Source organism: Podarcis melisellensis (assembly GCF_964234715.1).
Source record: "Podarcis melisellensis genome assembly, chromosome: 2".
In the NCBI taxonomy this organism is placed as follows: Eukaryota; Metazoa; Chordata; class Lepidosauria; order Squamata; family Lacertidae; genus Podarcis; species Podarcis melisellensis.
Genome location: NC_138529.1, coordinates 52,611,691 through 52,626,273, shown reverse-complemented (window position 1 = coordinate 52,626,273; position 14,583 = coordinate 52,611,691). Strand labels below are relative to the sequence as shown.

Below are 14,583 nucleotides of genomic sequence, written 5' to 3'. Positions count from 1 at the left end.
TTTTGTGACTAGATCCTCCTGTTCTTTAATTTGGTTCATAACTCCATAGCATGAATCAGATGGTGGACAGTTGGTTGTTTTTAATTTTTTAGCCATTTATACACCACCTTTCTGAACCAAGTCCACCCAAGGTGCCAAGCAAAATACAAGCATAAAACACAAGAGTATATTACAATTATATTAGATTAATTTGATATTTATACCTTGCTTTTTCTGTTAAAATAATACTCAAAGCTGTATTACTTTATAATTTATTATGATGCTATATAATCGAAAAATACAGTATAATTTAGCAAATACAAAAGCCGTTTCCAGAGCCACAAAAACAACTGCATGACCAATAAGACACATAAAGGCTATTTGAAAAGTGATGTGTTTTTTTAAGCTGAAGTGGCCAGCACATCCCTTGAGAAGGCGTTTCATAAGGTAGGGGCCGCTGCTGAGAAGGCCCTGTCCCTTATGCTCTCTAATCACTTCAGAGCACTCAGATTCAGTTGTCACATTTCACCACCCAGCTCCATTTTTGCTATGTTTTCTCTGCATGTTTAACCCTGGCAGGTAGCATATTTAGAGGAATATCCAAGGGAACATTTTGCCCACATTTTTCAAGTCAAGTAGAATCACTGATATGGACCAAAAGGTTGCAACTGACTGTTGTGGTATCGTACATTAAAAAAAAATAAGCATATTATATTTTGTCTTTATTCAGGAGACAGAAGCTTCAGATTTATTTTTGCCTGAAGATGATGATGACGAAGACGAAGACGAAGATGAATCTCGTTCCTGGAGAAGATGAAACTTGAAATGGAATCAATAGTTTTAGAATTGTTGAACTAAAACTTTTAAAAAAATATTTAAAGGAAGTCAATGAGCCAAAAATTGTTTTCGTTTTTTGTTTTTATTTTCATACACGCAAGAAAGCAAGTGTGAGTTTGAGATATTAAACTTAACAAATAAGTAGCCACGATCAGCCAAAGGCTAAGTGTTTCAAAGGTGGTTGTGATCCTCTGAAGATGGAATGTATCAATCTTTCAAGCCCAACTTGTGTTTATTTTGTTTTTAAAATATGGACCTTTTTCAAGCTATCAATGGCTTTATAGGCTTTATTTAGTAATGTAGAGTGTGAGATGAGAGCTTTCTGTGAAGTTCACTTATACGTCAACATTTCCTGGAATTTGGTAATTCAAAAGTCCCTTAGTTAGGTGGCAGACAAGTTATTCAGTTTGAGTAAGTTTCACACCTGTCCAGAATTGCTCCTAATCTTACTGTGGATGATACCATTCAGCTATCTAGCAAAATTACAGGGCAATGCTGCCCATCTCCACATTCAAACAAGTCCACATCAATGACAGCTACTCTTGTCTAATAAGGCAGTTCTTCTCAATCTAATCTTCAGACATAGTCCAGCCTTACTAATTTTTGGGTGCAGCTTACCACTGCTCTGTGAATTCCACATTTATTTTCATGGAGCATCCATGGACCTCCTGCATGAATCCTATTAAAACGAACAGAGCAGTTAGTGCTTGATGAATAGCTGGTATAAGTAAATACATCTAAGTGCTTTTAAAAGTGTCCAGCCATTTGAGTTCATTTTCTGTCCTTTGTAGCTAAATAAGCTTCTTCTTTTTTAACCTTTTTAGGTCAAGCCTCCACAGTATTCAAAGCAACTTGTTCTTTCTTTAACTCAGAAAGCCCTAAGTCTTTTTTAGAAAAATTATTAAAATGATATGAGACCATCACTTCTAATAATATTGTGCTTAACTCTAAAGAGAGCAACTTTGGTAAAAGAAATGTTGAAAAGAGAGTGATTAGCTTAAATGCTTTTTATTTCCATGCTGTTTGGTTATGTTTTCCCTCCCTTCACCCACACCACTTTTTTTATAGCACCTAACAGTAGCTGGGGTAGATTGCGGTAGAAACCGTATTTAACTATTTTGGCTTTCCAGGGCAATAGATCTTCATACTCAACTCATGTGTCACTTGCTTCTGTTAAGCCTAAGCACATTGTCCTGTAGATTCCCCCCACTCTTGGTGCCTCTGTACTATGCCAGTACACAGTAGGGCCATTTTATATAGGAAAGTATGTTACGCCACAGCGTTCTGAATGTTAGAGTCAAAGAAGCAGAGCAAACAGTACTGTTCTCAACTGTGGTACTGGAACACTAATGCAAGCAAGTTTAAAAAAAATACTATTATTTTTGAAGTTTTCTATTAAAATGTATTACTGCAAATGGTACTTTACCCTCTCTTAAGTATCAGAAGTACTACATTAGATCTCGGCTAGCTACATGAAGTCAAGCACTCTGTTCTTCCTATTCTTTTGGGTACTGTTGTGTGTGTGTTGTGGTATGTAAAGTCCAAAGTAGTATCAATTTAAATTCCAAGTCATACTTGGAGAGGAGTGTAATTTGTCAGCAGTTTTTTGCCCTTTACACAAAGACCTTTGTTTTCTAGATTATTGCTACATTCCGACTAATGTTTAATCTCAGTGAATTACGTTAAAAGAAGAAAGCACGAATATTGCACACCGTAACAGGCAAAGCCTTGCTCTTCCCCCCATTGCCTGCAATGTCTTTGGAATGCCTGTGACTCAGTATGTGGCCATCACATATACTGACCCATTGCAGCAAAATGCTTGAATCTAAACAGTTTAATCAAATGATAGAGGGAACAAAGGATTTATATATGTGTATATATATATTGTACAGGGTTTTCTTAAAACTGTATAATTGTGTAAATATTTTGCTTTTTTGTGTACTAAAACTACCAGCATCTAGATTTCCATAAGAATTCTTGTATTTTTGTATCCGGAAGATTACAGTGAGTGAATGAAGCTGTAAGAGAAATTTCAATAGCCTTTGGCACAGGTAGACCGGATAGGATTCCTTTTCATATGGTTTTAAAATAACATTTTGTTTGCACACTGTTCAGAACAGGATGGATGTCCTTGCTCAGAGTGTTGGCTTTTTTTTCATGGGGAGCGAGAAAGATTAGGGGCCATGGGGAAAATATTTATTTAATGGGGATTTTCCCCCTTCTCTTTTCTTTTAAAATATTTGTTGGCTTACATAAATCCTCTGGTGACATCTTAAATGTGATTTCTCAGGCCAGAAGCACAAAAATGAGTTGTGCCCCTGAACCCATATATTGAAAGCATACTATTACGTTACTGAGAATGTAAGTGATGGGCAGCATAGTAGTAACTCACTTAATACAAAGGAGAAAGGAAAACTAGTTCAAAGTGACCTTCATTTTGACATAGCTATGGATCTCCCTGTGTTGTGTATTAGAACTTAGTAGGATACCATTGGTGTTTCTAGGTAGGTAACTTCTGGTAACACTTCATTTTTTACTGCTGTGGAATTGTCACTTCTGCATTCATAAGCTGTGATGGAGAGCATAATATAATACCTACTAAGTGACTTGAGAATGATAAATCAATCTGAAATAAAAGGCTACTACACAAGGAGTACCACTTCACTGACCACTTAGTGTGTAATCCCATTGCAATCCAGAAGAATGCCACAATGTAAATGGTCAGTGAATCACCCCCTCAATCTTTACAGATATTAATGCTTCTACTATATAAGCTGTCAATTAAACTGTGGTATAAAAATTTTGGTTGGTTTGTTTTAAATCCTTGAGCATAAAAAAGCCTAGCATCTGAAAACTGATTTGAAAAATATATGCCCACATACAGTGGAGATGCTTCAACAGTTTTTAACAAAATCATGTGAAAAGGAATGGTAAATTCCTCTCAATGTATAGTAAACTTGTATTATAGTTTTTACAAGATTGTGAACTTGTGTAATAGTATATTAGGAGATATTGTTGGATTTCTAACTGTTTATACATTTAAATTCATACATGTAATGTTTGTTTTATTGATTACACTCTGAATTTCTAAGATGCATGTTGACTTTTTTGCAATAAAGAAATAATATGGAATGGCATAAAACTACAAACGAAAAAGGCATAAAACAGATTGAATTGAAATTTGGAAAAATAGCCATTCCCAAAAAATTATAATCAGAAAAAGAGCTGTATTGCTTCATTTCTTCTGAGGTATACTCGCGTGAGTGCTTGGTGCAGAGTGTGTGTTAATAAATACATACGTATACATATTCATACGCATAGACATAAGCAGTTGGAGAGAAGGTGCAGTTCTTTTGTGGTAAAATGTTGGGTATCTTTATTGAAGTAATACAGGTTGGTTAAGCCTGTGACAGATGTGAATGCTTACCTCAGAATTTTGCTATTTCCTCTCAGGAAGGGCAGTTTGAGATAAACAGCAGCTTTGTGACAGAACCTTCAGGAAAATTCTTGGACAACTTAACTGCCCTGCCCCAACTATTCTGAACTGGAAAATTATTTTACCTCACCTTTCCAATGAATTTGTGTTGTTTGGGAGGCAGCTTACAAATAATTAATAATAATAATAATAATAATATAATATAAAATTAATACAACCATAAAGCTCACTTTTTATTACATGGATAAAACGAATAGTGTGCTTTTTAATTATGTTTGCCTCCAACTTAACTGTAATAAAATGGGTAGTGGAGTTCTCTTGATGACGATGGTATAGAGGGAGGGATAGTAAGATATCAAGTATTAGGACAATAATAACTGAAGGATATTGTTCACTATTCTGAAATTCACGTCACGGCAAAAGCAAGAAAACATCGGTAATTTATGAAAACAGATTTGCCTGTACAGTGGTACCTCAGGTTAAGTATTTAATTCGTTCCGGAGGTCCATACTTAACTTGAAACTGGTCTTAACCTGAAGCACCACTTTAGCTAATGGGGCCTCCTGCTGCTGCCGCGCTGCTGGAGCACGATTTCTGTTCTCATCCTGAAGCAAAGTTCTTAACCTGAAGCACTATTTCTGGGTTAGTGGAGTCTGTAACCTGAAGCGTATGTAACCTGAGGTACCACTGTATATCCTTGAACTCAAGGTAAGGTACATTTTCTAGACAATTCTGCATCTAGGCAACCTAGATCTGCTAGGTTGAGTAATATTTGCTTCCTCTGTTTTTAGGCCATACCTTTTAAGAGCTAAGACACGGAAGAACAGTAATTCCTAAATTAGGCTGGCCCATGCTAGTGCACTATCAGGGAGCCATTGTTAGACTGTGAGAAATTAAATTCTCCGAGGTTGCCCAATGTGCTTGTGAATGATTTACCATTCTGGTCTTGAAGCAGCTTGTGAGCTTTTGTGATAATATGTTTTCTTTTGCTCTAAAAATACATGTGTAAAGATCCCCCACACGCACACACACACACAATTTAATTTCTGAAAAGCTGCCCTGGCAGTTGGGGACACTTCTAGAAGTTTGATGCAGCCTAGATCTTTCTCTGTGTAGAAGATTATTGAGAAATATGTACACATTAAATTGGCTCTAATCCACCACCCCAAATGGCCTTCATTTCTAATCTTCAGTACTTCGATACCTGCATAAACAACAGTGGTAAAGAAATCCTTAATTTTTTGTTGCTGAGAGCAGAATGACTTTAGCTAGATCACTGAATCTGTAATCTGTGGGCATGATGTGTCTTTATGCTCTCTATAAAACAGGGAAATTCTGAAAGGCTTTTACAATCCCCAACGTGGCATGGAATCATTGAATTGTAGAGTTGGAAGGGACCCTGAGGGTCATCTAGCCTAACCTGCAATGCAGGAATCTCAGCCAGGTCATACATGACAGATGACCATCCAACCTCTGCTTAAAAGCCTTCACGGCTTGCTTGTAGTCAGGCCGCCTCTAGAAGGGCCATGGGTGCTATCTGGGTCCTACCTCATCCCTGCTTTGAGCAGCAAAAGATCTCTGGTCAGCATTGTGTGTCTGTTGGCTCTCAGGCCTCATCTGTACAAGAGCTTGCCATCCCAAAAGTATTGGAAGAAGCAATACATGAGAAAAGAAGGTGCAAAAATGGTGAATAGTTTATGTGATGGCCATGCTCTTTCTCCCATGTGGATTGTGCGGGTAATAATCTTCCATACAGGGTTATTATAAAGATAACTAAGATAATGATGTGAACCTCTCTGAGTGAGCACTTGGAAAAAGCTATCCATTCCTACCTGTATCCCACCTCGCCTGAAAGGAGGTGTGCCTAGCTATGCTACAGTGTTACTTCTAGCAGGCTGCATTATTTATGTCTGTCAGACTTGACTTCATCCATCTTCATCTGCAAGCTGAATCTGAGCTCAGATCCCCTGGGAGGAGGGCGACGCACAAAACAAATCCCATTTATTGGAGACTCTACAGAACAGTCTTTATGTTAATCTTCAGATAAACATATTTAAAAGCAATATCTGTTGTGACCCTAGCTATGTGCGACCAAGAAATGTGATGCACTTCATAATATTTTTGGCCATTTTATTTTGTTTTCAATATAAACTGAAATGCGCCTTTGCAGCAGCAAGACAGATTATGATGATCTTTCAGTTTTTTAGACATTGCTCATACTGGTTTGCATTGTTTTCTTTCAGCTAGCCATTTAGATATACTGTAAAATAAACATTCATAAATTTCTTTCAGTTATTGAGAATTTCAATTTTATATGTTTGTAGCAGTGTTGTGATAGAAAAGGCTGATGTTGCATGTTGAGCTGGGCTGCCTTGACACAGTGTTCAGAACACAGGATCCTCCCGCCAACAATACTCCATGCTTTCAGCATCGATAGGCAAGTGCCTCAATCTTTTCTTTTTTCTTTTTTCTGTAATTTTGGGGAAGTACTGGATCAATGTCACGGCCAGGTTGCTTAGCAAGAGCCTTGTGTATTTGTGGGCATGTTTGCATAAAGATTAAAAAGGAGCATTTATGATATACCCGCATCTAGGCCATACTGGAATCCCAACATATTATGAAATACATAGCGTTTGAAGGTTCAGAATGCTGCATAAAGAGGCTTATGTCACTTTAACAGTCACAGCTGCCCTCAAAGGATCCTGGGAACTGTAGTTTAACCCCCCCCCCCAGCTTAGCTTTCCAGTACTCTTAACAAACTACACTTCCCAGGATTCTTTGGGGGAAGCCACGACTGTTAAAAGTAGTGTAGGAGTGGATTAAAAGTATGGTGTGGACGTTACTTAAGTTGTGCAATTGGCCACAATTATTTGTAAGCTCTCATCATAATGGCACTTCTCAAGACAGCCAGTGTATTCTAGGGGTGTGCATCGTCTCTTTGTGTATTTGAAATAACCAGGTAAATTGGGATGATTCAAGGCAGACTCTCACATTCCCAAATTGGATTGCATTGTTAACAAGGCACATCAGGGTGAATCAGGGAATCCTCAACTTTGGAATAGCTCTGTTGCTTCAGCATTTCCAAAATGTCAAGCACATGACCACCCCCACCCCTCTTTTCTTTTCTGAGAAATTAATCAAGAGGGGTGGGATGAAGGAATTAGGGCAGGGTCTTTTGTTTTTATGGACAGGTCCAGTTTTTAATCAGTGATTAAAAGTGGGTGGGGGTTGTTGGTGTTGTTGACGTTAATTTTTTGTATCTTTATTTTGAATCTCATGATTTATGGGGACCGTTCAAATTGGTTGTGTATTTTTTGATGTTTCAATGATTGTTTATGACTACTTTAGTTATGTTTGTAGTTATGTAATTTTTTTACATGTTGCAAGCTGCCTCGAGCATAGTTTTAACTTTAAAAAGGTAGAAAACAAATGCAATGATTGGTTGGTTGGTTGGTTGGTTGAATAATCTTCCCAGTGCACTCCAACCACAGTGATTTGAAGGAAGGATGTCAAAGTGAATAAACTAAGTTGCTCTTCACATGGGTAATTTTTGTCCTTTGAGTTTTGGCTGTGAAAACAGGGTAAGCGACAGAATTGGACTAGGTGGATTGCGTCTTTCCCAGTTGTTTTTTTCCTAGCAAGTTAAAGCAATAGCTCATTTTCTCTCCCCCACCCACTCTCAGGTGACCACTCAGTAGGGAATGTCTAGGTGATGTTGGGCTACAACTCCAATAATCCCTGACCCATTGGTCATGCTGGCTGGGATGGAAGAAAAGTGAAGCCCAGCCACAACTCTGGAGGGCTGCAAGTTCTTTCCCTGCCCTGGTCTACAATTACTTAACTTAACTGTAGCACTGGCAAGTTGTGATGAGTGAACCACCTTCCAGAGAAGTTTGCCTGCCATGACCTTATCTGCTCACTGAATATCTCCTGATAAACTTTATCTCCAGAGCACAGTCTGAAAATGGCTATGATCATCTTGGTGCTTAACTCTGTTCATCTTGTTTTGAACATGCAATATAGTACACATGAGGTTATTGTACAGAAGAACCTTTTTTAAGTAATTATAATTTGGTATTCTGTGCATCTTTATGCTGATAACTTTAAAGCACTCATGGTCTCTGTGATTTATTTAAATGCTAATAAATTATACATTTATGGCACTTTAGTAATTCATGTGAAAATTATTTGGAGTCGAGCCACTATAATGTACTCTTGGTATGGTCTCCTGTGGCCAAAAATATGTCAAACAACAGTTCCATCCACTTTCTGGATTCACATTTTAGAGTGACTTTGGGTTATTCACAGGTCAGGGAAAGATAAGGAACACTTTTTGAAGAGAGCAGGCCTTGAACATTTGAAATCCATTTCATAAGCAGTGAGTGTTATACTCTGTGCCAATGCTACTCTTCTTGTGCTCAAAGTACACCTTTTGTTTGAAAGGCTTTCCTGAATTCTTTCCTTCATTACTTAGTCGTAGGCTGTATATGTTTGTTTGTTTGTTTGTCTGTTTGTCTATCTGCTGTGCTTGAATCCCATGCTTTTTCCAAAGAGCTCACTGTGGTTGCATTCGCATGGCAGTTTATTCGAAATGGTTTAGTATTTAGGTGATAGCCATGTTTTAAAGATGCTGCCTTTTATTAGACCATCATAGCTTTGGGGTTTCACAGAACTTTCCAGCTTTCAAAATGTTTGTTGTGGAGAAAAGTATATCTTTATGGAGGGTGTGTAGGTGTGAGTGTGTGCGAGAAAGAGACAGGACACACACAGAAAGAGATGTATATATTTAAATAATATATTTTGTGGTCCTAATATATTATTTAAATCTTACACCTGCACTCCCTCCATATACATATTCATTTCTTTTAAGGGTGAGTTGGCGAAATCAAGTCACACCATTATAATAAGAAATTGTGGGTGGGGACTAGGTTCTATGACTTATCATTAGAAATGATTCAACAGGCAGATTTGAAGCTCAGCAATCTAAGAGAGATAAATTATTAAATTTAGGCTCATGCTTAACTTGGGGTAGAAATGATTAGTGGAAGCTGATCCATTAGGGCAGATGGCAGACCCTCCAATTGTCCCTATTTTTCAGGGACAGACCCAGATTTACAGAAGACATCCCAGTTTCTGATTTGATCCTAGAATGTCCCTCTTTTCCTTAGGACGTCCCTATTTTCATCAGAGAAATGTTGGAGGGTAAGGAATGGGACACCCCTCATCCAGCCCATACCTGCCTGCCTTCTTACAACCAGTGCAGGGCTTGGCAACACTTTCTGAAATTAGTAGGGTGGGGGCTTGGGGCACACCAGGGCTCCTGTTGGTGGCCCTGATTCCACTCCACCAGCCCAGTGGGCACCAGCTACCACTAGAAACTATGAGAAATGGCTTGTTTTTGTATGAATTAAAGCCATTTCTCGAGAATGATCTCGAGAAGTTGACAAGTGATGTATGTTTTCCTACCATAGACTTTGCTGGGGTGGTTTGGGGGGAATGATTTCTATGTTTGCCTTTGGGGAAATTGTTTTCTGAAGCCCATGAGAGCATCTCTAGTAATGTGCCATAATCCATGAGCTGTATAACACGCTTACAGTTTTTATTAAAAGGCATTTTTGTGGCCAATGTTATGCAGACATAAGGGTGTCCCCTGCACATGCTCAGTACAAACCTGTTGTCAGAGAAGGTTGTGTGATGCAGGAGGAGTAGAACTGAACATTGAGGCCAAAACTGGGAGCAAGCAAACAGACCACTATGGCTTGAGGTGTTGAATTTCTTGGGCATTTTGTTGCAGGGAGCAGGCGGTTGAAAGCCACCTCTAGATATTTTCTGTCATAACATGTAACATGTGCACATCTTGTTTCATTTCAGCTGCACTGTTTAACAATGCAGCATGTTCTAAGACCTCCCTGCTTCCTTCCCCAAGTGCTGAAACCCACACAAAACAACAGGATGCATCTTTGATGGGTGAAAAACAGTGGAAAAATCTCGAGAGACATGTGACAGAAGATGGCACGCAGGGCTTCTAAAAATACCATGTAATGCATCCAGCTAGAGAGTATCTGAGGCAGTGGTGGGAATTCAGCTGGTATGTGAGAAGGAAGCCGTGCCAGCTACAAGGCCCAGCGGGTCCCACTCCTTAATAAAACATAGTTAAAATGGCACAGGAAGCCATGGCTTGTCAGCTCTGACACTGTACATGGGATTTCAGCAATCATGTGACAAACCACGCACATCTTTTTGGCCAATGCACAACTGCTTAGTCTTCCCCAAAGTCAAGCACACCACTATTCTGTTTGGCTTTTACAATTAATTACAAACTGGGGGGGGGGGGATGCAAACGGAAAGAGATTGTTCTAATTTCAGGTGACATGATGGGGTTTTTGTCCTCCCACTTTGGTTGTTACGTTTTGCCTTCAAAGTTTAATGAAGGTTTCAGTGAGCACTGATGTTAAGAAGCAGGCAAATCCAAACACTAATGCTAGTCATGTTTCTGAGTTGCAGGTCCAATACGCGGCTGTTTTCATATTGGTTTCTAGTGAATGTGGGTCAGGAAGGGCAAGTGACAACATGCGGAGGATTCATGTAGTCTGCTTGTGGGTTGTCACTTATTTTAAGTACCCAGATTTGTCAGGCTTCTGGAGCAAAACGGCGATCTAAATATGCCACAACCCTATGCTGCAGCTCTCCCTATCACAAGATACCCCTTTGGAATATTTGGTAATGTGATGCAAAAATTGGCACTTATGGCTTAGATGCCCTTATCTTTTGCCTTGCTCTTTCCAGGCACAGGTCTGCGCTTAAAAGCACCATCACAGAAAAACAAACATGTTGTTTGCTCCAGAGCCTTTTCCACAAGACCCGCTCTTTAGCGCTCAGTCAGAGCAAACATCGACTCGGGTTTTCCGTGGATTGCTGTTTGCTCCGATTGAGCTTTAAAGTGCAAGTTTCCACAGCTCTGGAGCAAAAAAAGTGTGCTTGGACGCAGAGCTTTAAAGTATGGAAAGAGTGGAGAAGCCCTCTGTACTCATAGCAACACTGCAGAGCAGCGACGCCGACTATATGGGGCGGAGGGGGCTTCAGCCACCTCAATATTTTGGGGCACGGAGCTCAGCCTCCCCATATTGAGTGCTCGGCAGCCGGGCGGGACGCGCGAGGGTGAACCAATGCGTGCGCCCAATCCCTTGCGCGCCGCAGTCTGTCTCCGCCCCTCGGGTCAGGCCTGACCCGGGGACGGAGCAGCCGCAGCTGGTCTCTGCCCCAGCCAGCAGCCTCTTTCAGCAGCGGAGGAGTTGTGTGCTTGCAGCCCAGTTGAGGAGAAGGGCGGCAGCTCTCTGCCGCCAACTCTTCACTCTGAGGAAGTTCCCTCACATGCTAAAGCCAGGCTTCGATGGGAGCTTGTTGAAGGGAGGGGGCACCCGGTGGGTGTTGGGGGTGGCGTCATGCGTGTGACGTCATGCACATGTGACACACACACCCAAAAAATGTTGGGCGCAACTCGGCGCGCCTGTTGCAGAGGACCCATTCATCACAAGCATGGTTAAGTACAGGCAATGTTCCCTATGGGAAGTTTGCCCTGAACCAACTTTCCAGCATCTATTGTTGTTTTTGTTGGCCTGGGCATTCCAGCATGTAGTGTAAATTGATTTTAATCTAGCTGGTTTTATCCATTCTGCTGAACCTTATTATTTTCTTTTGACTGCCTTTCTCATATTTTTATCATCAGCACTATCAATTTATTGCAGTGAACAGACCAGAAATATGATCAAAACGAAACCCGCCCTGTGCACCATACTCGTAAATACAGTGCAAATACAAAGCAAGGTGCAACGTTAATGTCCTTGGTTTAGGTATGCATAAATATAAGAAATGACCTAAGTAGCCTCCAAAAATTATTCTTCCACAAATGTGTATGTTTCTGGTGCCTTCATATATACAGGGTGATTCATAATGAAGTATACAGTTTCAACGCACTATAAAAAAGAAGAATGTAATATGTCTTATGTTAGCTGTAACAGAACTGTAGGGGAAGGTTTAAAGTTTTTTTAGAAACAGTCACAGATGTTCTATGTGTGCACCCTTTGTCACACAACATATCAAACCCGTACTGTAATCCATTTCTGCCCAAATGCAACTCATTCTCCGCGTTTATTTTCCTGGGCTTCATCGAATGGCTGTGCAAACACTATCAACTTCTTCTGATACACATGGTCATCCAGGACTTCTAAGTTTGCACCACCCGTAGTTTCAATTTTTTTATGCCAATCGTTGATAGATTTTCTGCTTAGAGGTTTTTTTCCAAACCACTTCTACAGCCCTGCCGCTTGTGCCAGAGAGAGTGGGAGGTAAGGAGGCAGGAAATAAACTGCCAGGCAGTGGACTTGACACAGGATCTAGGCCCGCTCTGCCTCCTATCCACCAATATCACACGGGGAGGAGGAGGCAGGGTGCAGAGCCCAGCTCTGTGGCCCCTACTCCCCACCCGGTGTATGAGCACCGGGACACCTGTGTGTCCTGACCTGGCGAGTGAGTGAGCACACTAGGTGGGGGCAGGATGCATCACATGATGTGTAATGTGACGCGTCACCTGATGCGTCCCTGCAATGTGGGGGGCAAGTCGGCACCCTCGGTGGATCCTGTGCCAGTTCGGCCTTGCCTCTCCCTCTCTCCAAAGTGCCCTGTTTAGGGGAGTTCTACTGGCTACTGCTGGTGAGGAAAGTCACCGTTGGTAGCTTCCTCCCACCTACTTCTTGGGCAGGCACATTGGAGTGCTTCTCCATAGTGGGGCTTCCCTACCAGTGGCAAAGGCATACCTCCACTCCATCCAAAACTTGTTCAGCTGGATGTATTAAGAGTTGGATTACTCTGTGAGTTACCCATTCAAGGGTGAAAACCCTATTCAGAAACACATCCAACCACCTTGGATTCTCCTTCCTGGGAGATTTCCCTGAATATTCTGAATTGACACCTCCAGGACTCACCTTAGCCATGGGATATCTTGCATTACCACTGGAGTACCTTACTTCTGGTGTGTCTTCCAGATCATGTGGGGGTTGGTCCTGAAAAAAGCACCTGCAAAGGTGTTACATAATTAATGGGTGCCCCCTTAGTATCCATTTAGTATCTGTTTCATGCTCTGAATAACCCTTCAGTATGCCTACTAATTGCATTTTTACTTTTTCCCTGATTTCCCCTGCCCCAATTTCTCAGGAAAGATATTCAGGTTGAATTATAATGTGACTGTTTGCTGGTAGATGTGGCTTTTCATAAGCATTCCCTAAGTTCCATCCACAGGACTCTGCCGTTTGTCTAACTTTTCCTTCTCCTGGACTGCGAAGTTTCGCCATGTGTGGGCAGCTTGGTCAGGTATCCCCTGTAGCTTAGCAACTTTCCTCTTGCTTTGTTAAACTAGGCTGTTCAATCTCCTTAATGAATAAGAGAATCAAGCCAGGTAATTGATGCTTGGCTATTTAGCTGATGAATAATTGACCGTCTGGGTAACACTAGACATTTCCTCGATCAGATTGGACAATGGAAGAGCCATGTCATCTCCTGTGCGGAGCTTCTCTCTAGTGTCAAGGAAAGTGCTTTTCAAATACAGTGGTAAAAGACATTGCAATGGCTTTTTTAAAAAACCACTAGATATTTCTTGGGGAGAAAGTGTTTTTTTAGGCTGCAATCCTATGCATACTTGCTTGGAAGTAAGCCTCATTGAAATCTTTTGGAATTACTCTGAGCAAACCTGCCCAAGTGCACCATACCACCAGCAAACCAATTGATCCAAAGTTCATAATTAAATTTTATCTTCTTGAAAATTCTACTCATGCAGCTTTGCAGAGAATCTGTAAGGTGGCAAGGCGAAGTAAAATTCTTTAGGTTAGGAAAGATAGGACCGCCTCTCCTCGTATGCCCCACGGAGGACCTTAAGGTCCATAAATAACAACATTTTGGAGGTCCCGAGCCTCAAGGAGGTTAGATTGGTTTCAGCTAGGGCCAGGGCCTTTTCAGCCCTGGCCCCGACTTGGTGGAATGCTCTGCCACAAGAGACTAGGGCCTTGCAGGATTTGACATCTTTCCGCAGGGCCTGCAAGACAAAGCTGTTCCACCTGGCCTTCAGCTTAGATTCACTCTGACCCCTTAAATGGGATTTGGCATATAAATTTTCCCTTTGCTTTTTTGCTGGCCCAGGTAGGACCAGCATGGATAGTTGGCTCAAGTGAATATCTGATGTTTCCTCCCCTTATGGTCTTGATTTATGGGCTACTACTAAAATGAAGCTGCATTTTAAGCTGCATTTTAAGCCATATTTTAATTAACTGTTTGTTTGTTTG

The 14,583-nt window shown here is 40.9% G+C and overlaps 1 long non-coding RNA gene across 1 annotated transcript in view; it reads left to right on the top strand.

Annotated features, from left to right (window-relative positions):
• The first annotated feature begins 4,449 nt into the window (after positions 1-4,449).
• Positions 4,450-14,583, top strand: part of LOC309364094 — a 56,387-nt gene continuing 46,253 nt past the window's right edge. The window contains exons 1-2 of the long non-coding RNA XR_014165724.1: positions 4,450-4,735; positions 6,580-6,689. This is a non-coding gene — a long non-coding RNA (uncharacterized lncRNA). The remainder of the gene's footprint in view (positions 4,736-6,579; positions 6,690-14,583) is intronic.